The sequence below is a fragment of the Protopterus annectens genome, chromosome 2.part1 (assembly GCF_019279795.1).
Source record: "Protopterus annectens isolate FY-2018-M chromosome 2.part1, PAN1.0, whole genome shotgun sequence".
Classification (NCBI taxonomy): Eukaryota; Metazoa; Chordata; order Ceratodontiformes; family Protopteridae; genus Protopterus; species Protopterus annectens.
The window spans coordinates 513688922-513707262 of NC_056729.1; the positions used below are offsets into that span (position 1 = coordinate 513688922).

The 18341-nt window shown below is 43.5% G+C and overlaps 1 long non-coding RNA gene across 1 annotated transcript in view; it reads right to left on the minus strand.

Annotated features, from left to right (window-relative positions):
• Nucleotides 1-1249: 1249 nt before the first annotated feature.
• LOC122794127 overlaps nt 1250-18341 on the minus strand; it is a 209583-nt gene continuing 192491 nt past the window's right edge. The window contains exon 3 of the long non-coding RNA XR_006363616.1: nt 1250-1368. This is a non-coding gene — a long non-coding RNA (uncharacterized LOC122794127). The remainder of the gene's footprint in view (nt 1369-18341) is intronic.

The window sequence follows — 18341 nt, forward strand, 5'->3', positions numbered from 1 at the left end:
CATGAAGGACTTTGTACACCCAAAGGGTTGCACACAAGGGTGACCCTGCACCAGGTCTAGCACAGACATTTTGCTGAAGGTAAAGCCACCAACTCCAAAGAATTGCACAAATGTCTGTCCTGTAGAACCATGTACCCTGGCACAGTGAGCCTCTTGCACCAAGGCCATTCAAGTCCTCACGTGCCAACAGTACCCAACGTACCCCAAAGCCACAAGTGAATAACTTCAAGGGTCACTTCTTGATTGGGAAGTGGAGGAAGTAAGCCACACACGGAAATGCAACAGGAACACACTAGAATGTAATTCCAAGGGTAGTTGTCACAAGTACTTCTCCAAAGCTTCAAATTCCCCAAAGAACTGGGAAACTGGGACATGACTAAGTTCCAAGTTAAAGGATGATTGTTCTTGAAAAAGCAGAAAGCAAATCCCCCAAAGCCAGTTCCCTCAAGAATTCTTAAAGCTTCCAAGTTCCAGAATTCTCCTGGTGAAGAAACCCCTCAGACAAAATTCTCATTCTACCAGTCTACTGTGAAGAGTCCAGCAAAGGAAAAAAAATAATGTTCAGTCAAGTCTAAACTGGCTGCAACCACAGAACCTAAAGCATCAACAGCAAGCACAGAGATCCGAAATGCAGCAACCTGCAAATTACAACTGGCAGGCCTGCAGACAAATGTACTTCTGTAGGTGATGAGCGATATAAAAAAGGTGTGCTTAGAAATGATCAACTGATGGAGAGATCTTCTGAACTGGTCTCTCTAAGTTATATCACCATAACCCATCGCTCACAAACAAAATCACAGCTGTATGACTGCATATCCACAAAAGCTTAAAGGATATTGTACAGACCAAAGTCATAAAAGGCAATGCACAGAAGCTGCAAAATTAGGTCATGACACCGCAGAGGATGTGCTACGATATAAAGACCAAGACTAAAAAAAATTAAGTAAACAATGCCTGCTCGACTAACTGGAACTGACAAGAGTAGTTAAAAGAATAAAAACAAATACATTCAAAATGACTCCAAGTACAGTAGAATAAAAAGACCAATATGCCACAGGTTTGCATGCTCTGGGGGTAGTGTCTGAATTTTGGCCAAATCCATAAGCAGTACGTGGGAAGACGTCTACAATGAAGTTACAAAGCTTGTATTACAGACAAGAAAAAACTTTCATAATGCAACAATGAAATGGGTGGACCTTAGAACACATGAAAAACAGTCATACTTTCAAATTGATGCACTTACTTGACTGCAGAAAATGAATCAGCAGCATCACCACCTGAAGATATGCAGCTTTCAGACGAAGTCACCTTGCAAGGCGAGAGGATTTTTTGAGTCTGGGGATCTCTCATAGGGGTCTGAAAGGTTACCTGTAAATACAGCAGACACGTGCTTTCAAACCTAATAGGCAGTATGGATGCACAAAATTCATGAACTACCTTGCAAGTCATTTTTTTTTTACCTTTAAAATACCATACACTTTAAAACAAGTGGAATAACTGTTATGCTTTCCATGGGAAATTAGCCATCCCTTTGTGATAGGAGTAACCTCTTGGCATATCAAAATTTGCAATATGTATTTTACCTTTTGTAATCGTCTGTTGGCAAGAACCACCACATAGCGTCTTGGATGTTAAAAGCTAACATGACAGCATGAAAAAATGAACCCACAATGCTCACCACCTACATTTGTGCACAGCTATTTTTCCATTCCAAGTGCAATAAAAAAAAGGAGTCTTTTGTCCCAGCAAGACAATTTGTCAGCTATGTCTCACCGGTGAACACCCCTACATTGAAAAGTAACATGTTAAATTATGTTTTCACAAAGAAATCCAAGGTAGCTGTTCCTCTAAAGACCTATGGTGACAGTTTACCCATAATGCTTTGCTGCTGCATGTAAATCATCAATACTCGTCTTTTTTGTCTTCTTATACTCGCACTCAAAATACTGACAGTGAAATTCAGTCAAAAATAGTGTGGTAATCTTTCCCTTCCCCCCAAAAATATTGTACCTTTAACATACAGAGTATACCAGGAATTAAATTAAACAGATGCACAATAATACACTTTAAAATGCTCAAACTAAACATGCAAATGAAACAGTAACGTGGTGGCCTAAAGTTTCAAAGCTGCTGCGCCCAACTACCTTTGATTTTCTCTTTACTTGAAATAGATCAAAAGGGATTCAGCCAGTTCATACAAGTTCCTACTAACCAGTAGTGAAAAGTAAAAGAAAAGTACAGATGTATGAACTATTCACAGAGTAGTTATGATTTGTAAAACAGATGAATGTAAAAAGCAGATGTTCTGAAGTACAGCTGCTGCACGAGTTGCATCTGAACATGTGCCCTCAGGCCTTTATTTAAGCAGTCCAAACTACCCATGAAGTGTGTAGCTGCAATCTTACACTATGGACGTGGGAGTAGGAGTGGGGTTTAGTAATAAAAATGGAACTCAAATCTACTCCATACTTTTTCAAGCCGAAATAGGTGGCAAACAGAATACCAACTAACAGCCAAAGATAAATCAGCCTTAAAAAGTCCAAGGCAAAGATAGCAAACACAGTAAACCATTCTCTACCATGGGGTAGGCAATATATCTGGAGCGGAGTGCCAAAAATCAATTTATACTCTTGCAAGGTAAAATGCCAGGTGTATAAACTACTGGGATAGTGAAGAGATACCCATGATACTTGATATGTACTATTTTAAGCATGTCAACTATATTTATCATTAAATTGTATGCAAATCTACTGACCTTACATGAAAGATTAGATGCAAAGCTGATCAAGTATTTCCCACTGGTGGAGTTTAGTAGAGTGCCACAGTGTGCGCCAGAGTGCCTTGTCACTGGTGCAGAGATTTACCAAAAGCTACGTACTCACCATAACTATCCATCTGAATTGTTGTTCATTTGTCTTCAACCTGTGGGTATAGGCACCGACATCGGTGCTGAGCTCCTTCCCTACCCATAATGTCCCTCTCTCCCTCAATACCTCAGATTCAGTTTGCCTCAGAGCATAGCACCTGCTCAAGATAACAGACATTACTACTGCCACACACCCCACCACAAAGAGAAGAGAGAGGGAGAGAGAGAAAGGGTGGAAGGCTCCCTCTGGCAGAAGGGGAAGGAAAGGTTGAAGGCAAATGAAGATAAACATGAAAATGGAAAGTTGCGATGAGTACATAACGTCTTTATCTGAAATGGTCTTCATTTGATCTTCAACCTGTGGTACAGAGTCCCTAGCTACTTGCACCCTGGGAGGCTCTATGGAAGGATATTTCGGAGCACGGTGGAACCAAAGCAGGCTCTGTTCCAGGATAAAATTAGCATTGCAAGCAATGGCTTCAGATATGATGTTTTTTCTCGCATAATTTGTACATATTGCCCAGGTAAAGGTCCTTGTATCTTTTAAATGTACTTTTATTGTCTATATGCTTTGAATGTATTACAATATGTTTATTTGTACTGCTGCCTAACTGACTCTCTTACCCTGTGGTTAGAGTAATATTATACCATGACCCCCCCAAAACGTGCACGCTGATTGGCCAGCGTGCCCGTTGTAAATAGAGTTATACTAATGGAAAAAGGTCCGGTCGCCCGGACTTTTTTCCATTAGTATAACTCGTTTTTTTAAAACACTGTCTCGCTATGTTAAATGGGTTTAACATAGCGAGACAGCTTTAAAATAACTCCGTTGCTTATTTTAAAGCTGTCTCGCTATGTTAAACCCATTTAACATAGCGAGACAGCTTTTGTGGCATCGAGAAAGCAAGATCTCTGTTGCTTAGTGCCTCGCTATGTTAAATGAGTTTAACATAGCGTGACAGTTTAAAATAAGCAACGGAGATGTCCGCTGTTATTTTAACCGTCTCGCCATGTTAAACTCATTTAACATAGCGAGATGACTAAAAAGCAACGGAGATCTTGCTTTCTCCGTTGCTGTACAACTCTGATGTACCGCGCGGCCGCAGTACATCAGAACTGTCGCGATGCCAGACATCTGCGGAAGGGCAGTAAACAGGCATTATACTATGCCATTATTTAAGAAAAGTAACAGTTTCTTTTCTTAAATAATGTCATGGTATAATAGCTACGCTGGGTGTGGGTAATGCTAATTACCACGGTTGGCTTTTGGTCCTCGGGCACCTCGGGACCAAACCACGCCAACCGTGGGTAAATTTAGCATTACCCACACCCAGGCGTGGGTTATTGCTATAATGTCTACCAGTCTGGTAGATGATCTGCATGTTCTGTTTAACTCCACAAATGGTGTTTAACTGCTACTTGCCTATATTAATGCATAGTCTATATTGCTGTGTCCTTAATACTTTCTCTCTATTTCCCTTTAAGCCTGCAACCCTCCTGCTAGGGAATCCCCCCAGTGTCTGTGTCCCGCTGTCTTTCTGAAGACCTGAGATATCCTTGTCCTCAGAAAACTTCTGGTACCTCCTCCCAGTGCAGGATTTGAGCCTTGCCCTCCATAAACTGAACTGCCTTGTGAATCAGGAATATTTATTTGGAAGTATGTGTACATTACATCTTGCATCCTAACTCAATAATATCATGTATCTGTGTTGTGTAAACAAACGCTCCCTGCCAGGACAACCAGCAGTTATAGCCATCTATACTATATCCCCTATACTCCCAAACTAGCCTCCCTGCTGTTATACACCCTCCTCCCTGTGTCTACTTGTTGCTACTTTTCTTCTCTACTTTCCTATTTCCCTCTCTCCTACTTGTTTCTACTCTTGAAAGAGCTTTGTCTAACAGTACCTAGAGTGTCCACTTGAGGGCAGTCTTACCCTTAAACATCCCATTACTTAACCAGCATTCTAACATGGCTTATTACAATTGAGTCTACATCTTTTGCCTCAGACTCCCACACTACAGGTCCCTTTACCACCATATTATACCCTCTTTCAGCCTTCTACTCACTTACTTCATAGGCCCTCTAAGCCTAGAAACCTTACTTGCCCTCACCTCCCTACCTCTCAGATAGTTTTTTCCTCCACACTGGTCTACTTGCTCTGCCCCGCTCCGTTCGCCCTGCGGGCTCACTCCGCTCCCCTACCCCCAACTCCCACCCACCCCCAGGGGTCCTACACTTATACTTCACTAACCACTCCCCTCTCATTTCTCAACCCATCACAAACCAGTCCACTCCCCTATCTCTATCAATATTAAAAACTACTCTCTTGTAACTACTCTTTATCCTACCCAACACGTTTAACTTCACTAACTGTTTCCCTATTCTACCTACCATCTAACTCCCTACAAATTTCTCACTTGCATATCTTAAACACTTCTCTATCTCTTGGAACACTCTCTCCTACTTTTCTACATCAACTATCAACTACTAATACAAAAGTACAGTTTTGTACCTACCATAAATGTAGATGTTCGAGTGCTAATACAGCTGCAGTCATAACAGATGGGTTTTCCTGCAGTCAGGCGGGTCCTCGGTCGTCCGAATTCCAAAGTCTAGGTCAGGCATCGGTTGTCGTCGCTTCTTCCCTGACGTCAGTGCGACAGGGGTATAAAAGAACCAGCAGACGCCATTTTCTTCAGTTTATCTTGCCCCAGATGTCAGGTGCCCCCAGAAGGAAGGCAAAACATAAATTTATGTAATAAAGCAAATGCAATATAATCAAAAAAACAGTAGTTGCAACAAATACACCATAAAAGAATACCCCAATGAGGTTGTATGAGGAGGTGTTAGCCATAAGGCCTGTCCCAAGAGGGGAAGGAGGGAGGGAAACCTGGACTGCAGCTGTATTAGCACTCTAACATCTACATTTATGGTAGGTACAAAACTGTACTATGTTCATCGTGCATACAGCTGCAGTCATAACAGATGGGTAGAATCCCAAAGCTAATACAGGGCTGGTAGGCACCAAGTGGAACTAGGTGGAGCCAGGATGCCCTGCAAGACTGCAGTGGCAAAGCCCGCTCTAGTTTTGGAGTATAATGGTAGGTGATGGTGCTTGGAGAAAGTATGTACAGAACTCCAAGTGGCTGCTTCCAAAATATCTTTGGTAGGAACCCCCCTGAGGAAAGCTGCAGAGGTAGCAGTGGCCCTTGTGGAGTGAGATCTGATGCCTGTAGGTACAGTTTTACCATGAAAAGAGTAACAAAAGCGTATGCAGTGGGCTATCCATTTTGAGATTGTCTGTTTGGAAATAGGCTTCCCTTGAGCACCTGTAGCATAGGACACAAAGAGTTGCTCTGATTTTCTGAAAGTCTTTGTTCTGTCCAAATAATAACAGAGCTGTCTGTGAATGTCCAAGGAATGTAGTAGCCTCTCCCCTTTGTTTTGTGGATTAGGGTAAAAGGTAGGTAAGTGGATAGCCTGATTCAAGGCTACCCTGGATACTACCTTTGGCATAAATGAAGGATTGGTTCGTAAGGAAACTCTGTCCTGATGGAAAATGATGAAAGGCTGCACAGCCATGAGGGCTTGTAGTTCCGAAACCCTGCATGCTGAGGTGATAGCTAGAAGGAAGGCTGTTTTCCATGACAAATATTGCAGATCTGTTGAAGCAGTTGGCTCAAAAGGAGGCAGGGTTAGTTTTTCTAGAATTAAATTGAGGTCCCAAGCAGGTACTGGTTGCTTCCTTGGGGGTTTTATATTCTTAGCCCCTCTGAGGAACTGTCTTAAGAGAGGGTGAGGGAATAAAGGAGGATCAGTGTTGCACTCTGCAGAAATGGCTGAGGCATGGATTTTGATGGAGGAGAATGAAAGTCCACTGCTTAGCAGCTCGGCTAGGTACTGTAGTATTTGAGGTAAATTCAGTATTCCAGGATTCTGACCCTTTTTCCGATTCCAGACACAAAACCGTTTCCATTTTACAGAGTAGGCTTTTTTAGTAGAAGGCCTTCTGGCCTCCAAAATGACATCCTGCACCTCCTTGGAGAGTAGGGTCTGCTGTGAATTTAAGGAATCCTCCATGTGGCTAGACTGAGTGTTTTCAGCTGACTGTGAAGAGTTTTGAAGTTGTGCTGAGTCAGTAGAAGAGGCATTAGAGGCAGGATCCATGGTGGGGAATGCATCAGGCTCCTCAGGAGTGGGTACCAGTGTTGTCTTGGCCAGTCTGGAGCAATGAGAATCATCTTTGGTCTGCCTGCTCTGGCTTTTAATAGAACTTTGGCCAGCAATGGAAGAGGTGGAAAGGCATAAACAGTCATTGTTGTCCAACTGAAAGAAAGAGTGCATCCACTTTCCAGGCCTGTGGATGAAAGGTCCTTGAGCAGAATTTTGTCAATTGGTAATTTCTGTGGGTGGCAAAGAGATCTATGTCTGGCCTTCCCCATGCTTGAATTATCATTGTAAAAACTTGAGGATGTAACTTCCATTTGTGTGGATCTGTCATATTTCTGCTCAGGTTGTCTGCCAGTGTGTTTTCCTTTCCTGGCAGGAATTGTGCTTGAAGTTGGATTTGCAATTCCAGAGCAGTGTTCCAAAGGGACATGGCTAGTCTGCACAGGGGATATGAATGAGTTCCTCCCTGTTTGTTTATGTACCACATCACTGTGGTGTTGTCTGTTCTTATCAATAGCTGTCTTGGATGCAGTAGGTCTTTGAAAGCCATAATAGCATTTATTACTGCTAGCATTTCCTTTTGATTGATGTGTAGGTGCTTTTCTTTTTGTGACCATTTGCCCTGAATGCACCGATCTGTCATGTGTGCCCCCCAGGCGTAGTCAGAGGCATCTGTTGTGATGACGATTTGCTTGAGGCTTGCAGAATGGGAGACCTATGTTTCTTTGGCATGCTTGAGCCCACCACAGAAATTCCTTTTGAAGACATGGAATCAGTGGTATGATTGCTTCCAAACTGTGGCTGTGTTGAGACCATAAGTTTTTTAGGTACCATTGAAGTTTCCTCATATGCAGCTTTGCACATGGGATTAGCAGGATGCAGGATGCCATGAATCCCAGAGCCTGCAGGATTTTCCCTGCAGTCAGCCAGGTGAAGGTTGCCAGTTTTCTGAAGTATTGAGTTAATTGCCCTTGTTTCTCTGGCATGAGGTAGGCCATCTGGGTGTTTGTATCCAAGCTGGCACCCAGGAAAATTATTGTTTGAGAGGGTATTAGTCTTGACTTCTTTTTGTTGACCGTGATTTCAACAACATTATTACAAACGCCAGGTGTTTCAGAAGAGTGCGTTTGCTGTCCGCTTGGATCAGGCAGTCGTCCAGATATGGGTATATTTGTATCCCTTGAAGTCTGCAGAAGGCAATTACTGATGCCAGGCATTTCGTGAACACTCTGGGTGCAGTAGATAAGCCAAAGGGCAATGCAGAGAATTGATAATGGGATGAACCTGCAAGAAATCAGAGGTATCTTCTGCAATCTTGTCTGATTGGGACATGCAGGTATGCCTCCTTGAGGTCCAATGTTACCAGCCAAGACTCCTTGCCCAGCATGGAAAGAAGCTGCTGTAATGTGAGCATCTTGAACTTTGGTACGAGTAAATATGTGTTTAGGATGGATAGGTCCAAAATAGGTCTCCAATCTTTGCCCTTCCTTGGTACCAGGAATAGTCTGGAATAAAAACCATGACCCTGTTCTTGTGCAGGTACCTGTTGAATAGCTTTCATGTCCATGAGATCTTAAATTTGTTTTTGTGCCTCTACCCTTTGATTGTGTGGCAGGTTTGGTATGCCTCTCATTTTTGGAAGGGTGTGAAAGTGGAATCTGTAGCCTCTGTCTATAATGTCCAGGATCCATTTGTCTTTTGTGACAATATGCCAATTTTTTTGGAAATGATGCCAGTTTTCCGCCTAAAGGTGCTGCCATTTGAGCCTTGCTTGGCATGCAAAGGGGAAAGTCATTGGGTCTGCTTTCTGAATGGCTGTGAACTATCCTCACCCCCTCTTGGTGTAGGTGTTTGCCATTGTCTGCCTCTAAATGATCCTTGAGATTGTCCTCTACCTCTCGGGCGCCTGTATCTACCTTTTTGAGGTCTGTCCGTGGCTGGAAAGGACCAATTCTTTGAAGGCCAATTTCTACTGAAAAGTGGTGGTTGTACCTGTAGGAAATCTTTCACTGAATTGATTTTGCCTTTTCCTCCATTTTCTTTAATACCTCCTCAGCTTTAACACCAAACAATACATCTTTTTGAAGAGGTGCATCTAGTAATTTAGCTTTGACATGATCTGGTAAGGTTTGCTCTTTGAGCCAAGCATGTCTATGTATGACTGATCCTGTAACAGCAGCTCTACAAGAGGCCTCTAAAGCATCAAAACCACATTGCAAGGTATGTTTACCCACTTGCTCTGCACTATGCAACAAATCCTGTAACTCCTTCAAGTCTGGTTGTTCAGGTTGTGACATTTTGCTTTTCAACTGAGATAAAAACTTTTGATACTTTAACATATGGAACTGACAGTTTAATGCCCTCATGGTTAAAGTGGCCGAGGTGTATACCTTTTTCCCCCACCTTTCTAAAGCTCTGGAATCTCTCGCTGAAGGTAATGGATTTTTGGCAGTGGAGGCCCTAATTCCCTTGGGACCCTGTGAAATAGTTTCTGGGTCAGCCGCATGGCTTTTGTATAGGAATTGGTGTGAATCAGGAACCCGGTAATACCCGTCAGGCTTGACTGGAGCTGGAGGTAAAGAATCTGGGTTAAGGATGGCCTCTGAATACACATCATCTAGTATGTCTAAGAATGGAGGTATAGCCAGAGGCCTGTGCTGAGGGAGCAAGAGGAAATCCCTGAGCCTTTTCTTGGAGTCTGAGTACTCTTGGCCTTCCCAGTGGAAATATTCCCTCAAGGTATGCAAGGTTTCCCCACAAGAGTAATCCTCAAGGGGGGGGGGGGAGACAGAGGGAATGGACTCCTCTGCATCAGAATCTTCGAAAGGGGAGTAAGAATGTTCCTGGTCCTCAGAATAATCTGAAGTAATGGAGGCCTGGTCCGAGGAAGGGTATTCTTCCTCCACTCTGGGCCTTTTGTCTGAGGGGGGGATTGAGAACCCCAGATAAGTGTAATCAAATCCTCAGCCATTTTGAGCATCTGCTTTTTAGGCATGGGGCCTTGAGAGGGGCCCTGTGGAGCTTGTCTTTTAGAATACATGGCTGCTTTAGATTTAGTGTAAGCCTTAATGGAAAAGGAAGAAGGTGGCCTGAAGACACCTTGAGAAGTGGCAGGCCTGTCTGAACTCTGAGTTTCCCCACCAAATGTGACTTCGGTATCTGTAGTCAGGGTGTGGGCCGAAGAGCCTGCGACCTCGGGCACAGAAGACACCGCTAATGAAGTGTCATTGGTAGTCAGGGGCTGCGTAGGCGCCTCGCTGAGAACCGGAGCACATGTAGTCGGCTTTAGCGTGGTGTCTGTAGAAGTCGCGGACCTCGTATGTCGGTCCTTATCTTTACGTCGTTTACTCAAAATTGGAGTCGGAGTATCCGACAACATGTTGTAATTAAACTTTTTGCCAAAATAGTGTTGGGCGAACTCCGCCCGACGCTTAATAGTGCGTCTGTTGAATGTAGCACAAAAACGACAGGCCAAGACGTCGTGGTCTGGGCCTAAGCAAGGTATACAGAGGGAATGGAAATCCTTATGCGGTATTTGCTTCCCACATGAAATGCAATTATTAACTTTGTCTGACATCGGTCTGAGGCAAGAAAAGTTTCCCCAACGGGGTACTTAGCTTTCAAGAAGTCTTTGGTTGAAAAATATTCGTAATCTCAGGAGCTGGCCGACCGGCACTTGCGAACTGCTTCTGCTTCGGGCACCGCGCGGCAAGAAAGACTGAAGAAAATGGCATTGGCTGGTTCTTTCATACCCCTGTCGCACTGACGTCAGGGAAGAAGCGACGACAACCGACGCCGGACCTAGTCTTAGGAATTCGGCCGACCGAGGACCCGCCTGACGGCAGGAAAACCCATCTGTTATGACTGCAGCTGTATGCACATGAACATCTACTCCCTACTAAATTCTATTTGTTACTATGGCCCCAATAAATAAAACTCTGTTCACAAACCTACTACTCTTAACTACCACAATAGCCAGTCTTACCATACCTTATTCACTCACCTACTATGAAGATCATACTCTACCTGCACATAACCATTACATCACACAAACTTTACCATCCTCTTTCACATGTTCCCTTAACCACAGTAACATAACAAGTACCTCCAACTATATACTACCAAAATATCATAGAGCAACCCACATTATGTACTTCAATACCAGAAAAACTTTGATTAATCTCTATAAACTCCCAAAAGCTTTATACTACCCCCAGCAGCACCCCCTACTAGATGGTGATATTCATCCTAACCCTGGCCCCAACACTGACCACACCAATAGCCTTGACAAATTAACAGTGCCTATGGTTTCTACAATAACAAAACCTCTAGTTCCCTCGATAGCTCCCCTTAACATTACCCCTTAACATTACAAGTATCAACAATAAAATTTCCCACCTACATGCTCTCCTTGAATTCCACAAATTTGACATTCTATGTATCACAGAAACTTGGCTAAAACCATCCACTCTAGACCAGGAAATTACCCCTCCTGGCTACAACATCCTTAGAAGTGACCGTAAAGTTAAAAAAGGTGGAGGTATAGCCATTCTCTATAAATCTAACCACCAAATTTCACCCTTTAACATACCTCAATTATTAGATACCAAATCTGATCATCTATTTATCAAACTCCTAATTAATAACTCCAAATCTATCAATCTAATTTGTATGCATCTCCCCCCAGGTAATAATACCAATACTCTAGAAAACCTACTTATTAACCTCTCCACCCAACTACCCCAAGAGACAATAGTACTAGGTGATTTTAACATCAACTGGTCCACTTGCAGTTCTTCTAACCCTACCAATCACATAAACCTCTTCGGATTCACACAGTTAATAACAACTCCAACTAGAATCCATAAACCTAGCAGTAAAGAAACCACTCTAGACTGGATCCTTATTAATAGCCACCCTGAAACTTACACTCCAGGAACCCTTCCTGATGATATCAGTGACCATATGCTTACCTAGATCATTAGACAAAAAATCCGCATTCCAAATACTCACAATATCAAAACCTCCCGCTTAAAAAAATTCAATCCAGACAGCTTCCAAAATGAATTACAAGCATGTGACTGGTCACCACTAACCCATATTGAACTTGATGAGGCTGTCACCTACTTTAATACTAACTTTCTTAAAATCTTGACAACCATGCACCATATCGCTCCACTAGAATAAGAACCAAACCTGCACCATGGCTCACAAAAACTAGGCAAAAGATACTCCTCAAAAATAAAATCTGGGCTAAATGGAGAGCTACCAAATGTCCATCAGATCACCTCCTCTTTAAACAGCTAAGAAATGCCACCAAAAAGGATATTCTTAGAGACACAAAAAGACTACTACCTTCACCTACAACAAACCAGTCAAACACCTCAAAAATTTTGGTCAGGAATAAACAACCTTCTTCAGCCAGGTCACCCTACTACTCCAGACCCAGCCGGTTTCAACAATAAAAACTCCAACCAAATCCCTGATGCCTTTAATTGCTACTTCACAGAAGCCATTCAAACCCTAGCCAATTCCTTACCACCCTTCACTTCTTCCCCACTAAAGAACTCCATAACCTCATCTCCTACCTTTCAAATCCAACCTGTACCTACATCTCTCATCTGTAAGCTACTTAAAAAACTGAAACCTTGCACACCTTCTGCTGACCATCTCCCATCTGAATACCTCCAAATTGCTGCAAAAGCCATATACTTCCCCCTCTCTATCCTTATTAACAGGTATCTCAGAAGGCAAAATCCCTACTTTATGGAAAGTATCCCACATCATCCCTCTACATAAAGGTGGACCTTCTAAAGAGCTTTCTAACTTTCGCCCCATTGCTTTACTCTCCCCATTAGCCAAGATAATGGAAAAATGTATTCACAAACCACTACTTAACCACTTACTACAAAATAATCTACTAGCAAACTGCCAACATGGCTTTAGACCATTCCATAGCACATCGACTGCACTCTTATCCTTTACTGACTCTATAAACAAAAACTGGAACAACAACTCTTTTTCCTCTGCACTATTTATTGACCTGTCAAAAGCCTTTGATATGGTCAACCATAACTTACTTCTAGAGAAACTAAGAGCCCATTCTCTTGATCCTCATGCTATACAATGGTTCAGGTCTTATCTTGAAAATAGACAGCAAGCAGTGCTTTGGCATAACAATCTGTCTTCACTACTCCCAGTAAATATTGGAGTACCCCAAGGCTCCATCTTAGGTCCCCTTCTCTTTTCCTTATTTATCAACAATCTACACATGAATATACCTCAAGCCACCTGCATTCAGTATGCAGACGACGACTCCTTAATCTGTGCAGCCAAGAATATAGCCTCTCTCCACTCCCTCACCCAAACAGTTTTCCATAATGTTGAAAACTGGTTTATGCAACACTGCCTCCTCCTCAACACCAAAAAAAACTAAACTACTCATTTTACTCCAACTCATAAATTACCTAGTCCATTCTTCTCTATAACCTCCAACAATGGCACCAACATAACCCCAGATACCACAACCCGCCTACTAGGTGTAACAATTGATAATAGACTTAGCTATGATGACCACATCAACTCCACCATAAAGTCTGTTAACAAAAAACTTGGTACCCTCTATAGAATTAAACCCTTCCTTACCCCTTCTGCAAGGAAAACTATTGCCCAGACCCACCTCATTTCTACCCTCTTCTATGCCTCTGTTATATATACCAACCTATCCAAAAATAACCTCTCTCTCTCTCTACCTGTTATAATAGCATAGCCAGATTTATCACATGCTCCCCCTTCAAAACTCACCACTGCAGAAACCTCAAACAACTCGAATGGCTAGAATTGCAAAACCACATACTCTGTCAACAACTACTCATCACTCAAAAGATCCTATACCATCCTAATAACACCCCTATCCCCACTAATCTAATTTCACCATATAAAAATCTAGCTACACTTCGCTCAGCTAATAAACATCTAGTTTCCTCTTTTAAATCTAACAACAAAGCTGGTGATTCACTTCTCAAACACTGCAGGCAAAAACTGGAATCTGCTTCCCTCTGAATTATCAACCCTTGCTTCAACTTCCCTCTTTAAAAAACATCTTAAAGAGCATCTGAAAACTCATTGGCTTTGTCCATGTATTAACCCAGACTGATATCCTTTTCCCCCTCCTGCTCTATTCCTCTAACCTATGCCTCCAAAACTAATTACTCTTTTCTTCTCAACATGACGATCAAATATAACTTTTCTTTCCTAACCAAATTGTGCTCATAGCTTCTAATGTGTTTGATATATTGTTTAGTATAACTTTTACTAAAATTTTTTATAGTCTATCATTTTTAGTGTTCTGTTGAACAATGCTGCCTCTGTATTGTGCTTTTATCATATCCTTGTATAATTTTATTTTGTCACTGTTTGTGCTTGGAGCTTTTCTCCCCGGGCCTCTACTGAAAATGGACATATATCCAAGCTAGACTAGCCCGGTCAACAAATGTAAAAATAATAAAAATAAAAATAAATTTGTAGTGGGATATGAAGGTGCAAGACCTAAATCTTGTAGCCGCACCACATATCTCATCCGCTGGTACTCTGGATAAAAATGCTGATGAAGTAGAGACCGCTCTGGTAGAATGTGCTTTTACTGAGGAAGGAAGAGAAACGTCATACTTATCATAAATGTGATACATGCAGCAATCCAGTTGACAATGGTTACTTTGGAGACAGGAGATCCCAATCTGATTTTAGAATGAGACAAGCAATTGATTGGACTTTCTGAAAGTTTTGGTTCTACCTAGGTAGAAACGGAGCTGCCCATATAAGTCAAGCATATGCAACCGATATTCCCCTTTGTTCTGGGACGCTGGAAAGAAAACAGGAAGATGAATGACCTGATTAATGTTTCAGAAGCAACCATGAGCATGAAGGAGGGGTTTGGTCTAAGAGACATAGTCTTTATGGAATATGAGGTACAGAGGCTGAATGCAAAGGGCTTGTAACTCCTAACCCCACTTGAAAGACTGCTTTACTAGTGGCCCTGACCTCATCAAAGACAGATACTGTAAGATCCACCTTTGCCGATGGTTCAAAGGGTGACAACACCAGCACTTGTAGCACAAAAGTTGGGTCTCAAGGGGGAGTAGGATCCTTAACTGGTGGCCATAAGAGGACTGAATCTTTCAAAATCTTTGCACAATATAGAAACGGCTAAAGAGGAGTCCTGAAGTCCTACATGGTAATGGGAAATGGCAGCAAGTTGGACTAACTGTAGAGGAGCTGGCTCCTTGGTTGAAGATATAGGCCAGGAACTCTAAGACCAAAGGTATTGAGGCAGTAAAAGGATCTATACACAATGCTGTGACGCCCAAATGGAAAACTTCCATTTGCTAGCATAAATCTTTTTGGTAGATGACTTGTGAGTGGAAAGCAAAATGTGCTTCACGGGAGAAGAAAGCCCGGGAATTCTAGCCATCATTGGAACTGCAGAAGCCAAGCAGTGAGCTTTAGGCTTTTTAGAACCGGATGATAATCGCCCACCAGACTGGATATCAGATCTAGACAAGATCCAGAATACAGGGAGGGCTGACACAGAGACCAGAGGAGAGGAAACCAAACCTGACAAGGCCAGAAAAAAGCAATGAGGATCACTCAGCACCTCAACCTTTTTGCCTTCTGAAGAAACTTCAGCATAAGAGGAAGAGGAGAGTTTAAGTACACAGCAGACCAAGGGCCAAGCGTGAACTACAGCGTCTCTGGAAGTCCCCCTTTGAGGGAAATCAGAGTGAAGAACTTGCTGCACTTGGGGCTGGAAGGAGAGGTGAAGAGATCGCAGCAAGGTTGACCCCATTTCTGGAAGATCAAGTCCTCAACTGACTTTCAGACACCACTCATGAGAAGACTGTATGGTCCTGCTGAGTTTGCCCGCCAAGATGTTGGAACTCCTAGGACTGTGTGCTGCGGATAAGAAAGCAGTCAGTGGAAAATCGCCCATTCTCTCAATCTCATGGCCTCTCGACACAGGATATGATCCGATTCCTCCCTGCTTGTATATACCAGACCACTGAAATGTCCGTCTGTATCATAACCGTTCCTCGGGGGAGGAATGAATGAAGTGCCTGCACCAGAAGCACTGCCGTCATCTCTAGAACGTTGATGTGTAAGCTGGTCTCTAAAGTTGACCACGTGCCTTGAACAGTCCCGTCCCAGCCAATGCACACCTACCCAAGCCAGGAGGAGTCCGAGGTGACTGTGGTTACAGGAGCAGGAGCCAAGAAGGGGTAACCTTCTGTCAAGTTCAGAGAATCTAATCAACACAGGACCATTTGCAGATTTTAGACAGTGTCCAGAAGAAACCATTGTATGGTTAGGGTCCACTGAAGGATACACGTGGTGTCTTGCCAGAGGTAGAATAACGATGGTTGCTGCCAAGGACCCTCGGGCTTGAAGAATCTGAGCTGCTGAGGGAAAAAAAGCTTTGAGAACACGAACATGGAGATGGAGAGTATATCCTGTCGCTGGTGAGAAGACCTTGCACAGACAAGCGCTTAGCCATGCTCCAATAAATTCCAGAGAATGGAAAGGTTCCAACTTGGATTTTGGAAAGTTTATCGTGATGCCCAAGGTAAAGGCTGATTGAAGAAACTGGTCTCTGGCTAGAAGAAGCGGATGCCTAATGGGTGCAACTAGGAGCCAGTCATCCAGGTAGGGAAAAACCTGTATTCCCTGCAGCCTGAAATGCACTGCAAGTACTGCTACCACTTTGGTGAACACCCTGGGGGCTGTGGTGAGACCAAAGGGGAGTACCCTGAACTGGAAATGCCTGGCTCCTAACTGGAAGTGTAGGAACCTCCCGTGGCACTTTTCCATCTTTATGTGGTAATGCATATCTTGCAGGTCCAACAAGTGCATCCAAAGTCCTTCTGCAGGCAGGGAAAAATGTATTGAATGGTAACCATCTGGAATTTCGTCTTGGCGACAAACTTGTTTAGACAGGTCAAAGTCCAGTATGGATCCGTCTCCTCCCCATCTTTTTAGGCACCAAAAAGAACCTTGAGTATATGCCCAATCCATATAGTTCTGGGGGGATGGGTTGGATGACTCGCTTGATAAGCAGGTTGGAGATTTCTAGATTGGCTGCCTCCATGCGAGTGGGTGAACATCCAGGAAGAATTTTCTGGGCTCTTTGGGAACGAAGGAAAGGGATCAAATAACCTCTGGATATTATTCTCAGTACCCATCAATCTGCCATGATGGCTTCGCAGGCTGATGGGTATAAGGAAAAGCGACCCCCGACTGCCTCCAGGGCAGAGCAGTTGGGCAACACTTCAGGGTCGCTGGAAGGGTCTGTCCAGATGAGCGTCCAGAAACCTCTGGCCCCTCAGAGCCATTTCTGCCTCTAGGGCAGCGTCTGAATGAATCATTCCCCGGTCAATCTCTAGAGGAAGAGTCTACCAGTGCATCTTGATGGAAAGCTCTGGTCTTCTGGAACCACAGCTTCTTACTACCGCTCTGACACCTGGAGTAGGATCAGAGAGTAGAGAAGCAGATCCCGATATCAGACAGGGTCTTTGCCATCCTTCTCACACTGGGTGAGAGTCTCCTTCACAGATGCGCTGAACAATGTCAACCCATCAAAGGGGGCCTTCGTGAAGGATACCTTAAAGGACTCTGAGAAGTTAGAGCCTCATCCAGGTGTGATGCCCAACAGCAGATGCCTGAACTGGCTGTTCTAGATGCGTTTTCCATAGCATAGAACAGGAGCCTCATAAGTATTAGAGATGGCTTTAAGAGTAGCCAGTCCAGGAGAGAAAATCATCATCTCCTCAGCAGACATGGACTCTGGGGTAGATGCAGATACCTCTTCAATGAGGTATCTCTGCAGCCTGGTAACGTGTGCCATATAATTTAGCCCCCTCAAAGAAAAGGTCGCTGAAGTATAAACACGCTTCCCCAACCTATCGCTCTCTACACCTTGATGGGCAGATGGACAGAGGTGCCATCTTCAGCGAGCTCCTTTTTGGTGGCAGCCACAACCACCAGGGCATCAACAGGGACAAACGTCTGCCAGAACATTCTATCCTGTGGGGCACTTAACACTTTGTCAGGGCACTTGAGTACTGGCTCCACTGTGTCCTGTTCCTTCCACTCCCAAGGGATCTGCAGTGAGAGTCACCCAGGAGGTAGATGGGCCTGCTCTGAATGCCTCCTGAACACAGACTTGTCCAGCTTGGGTTTTTGGGAGGGCCAGCCACCTTTCTGTCGCAGAATTTCCATCACATCTCCAAAGGAGACATCATCAGGTTG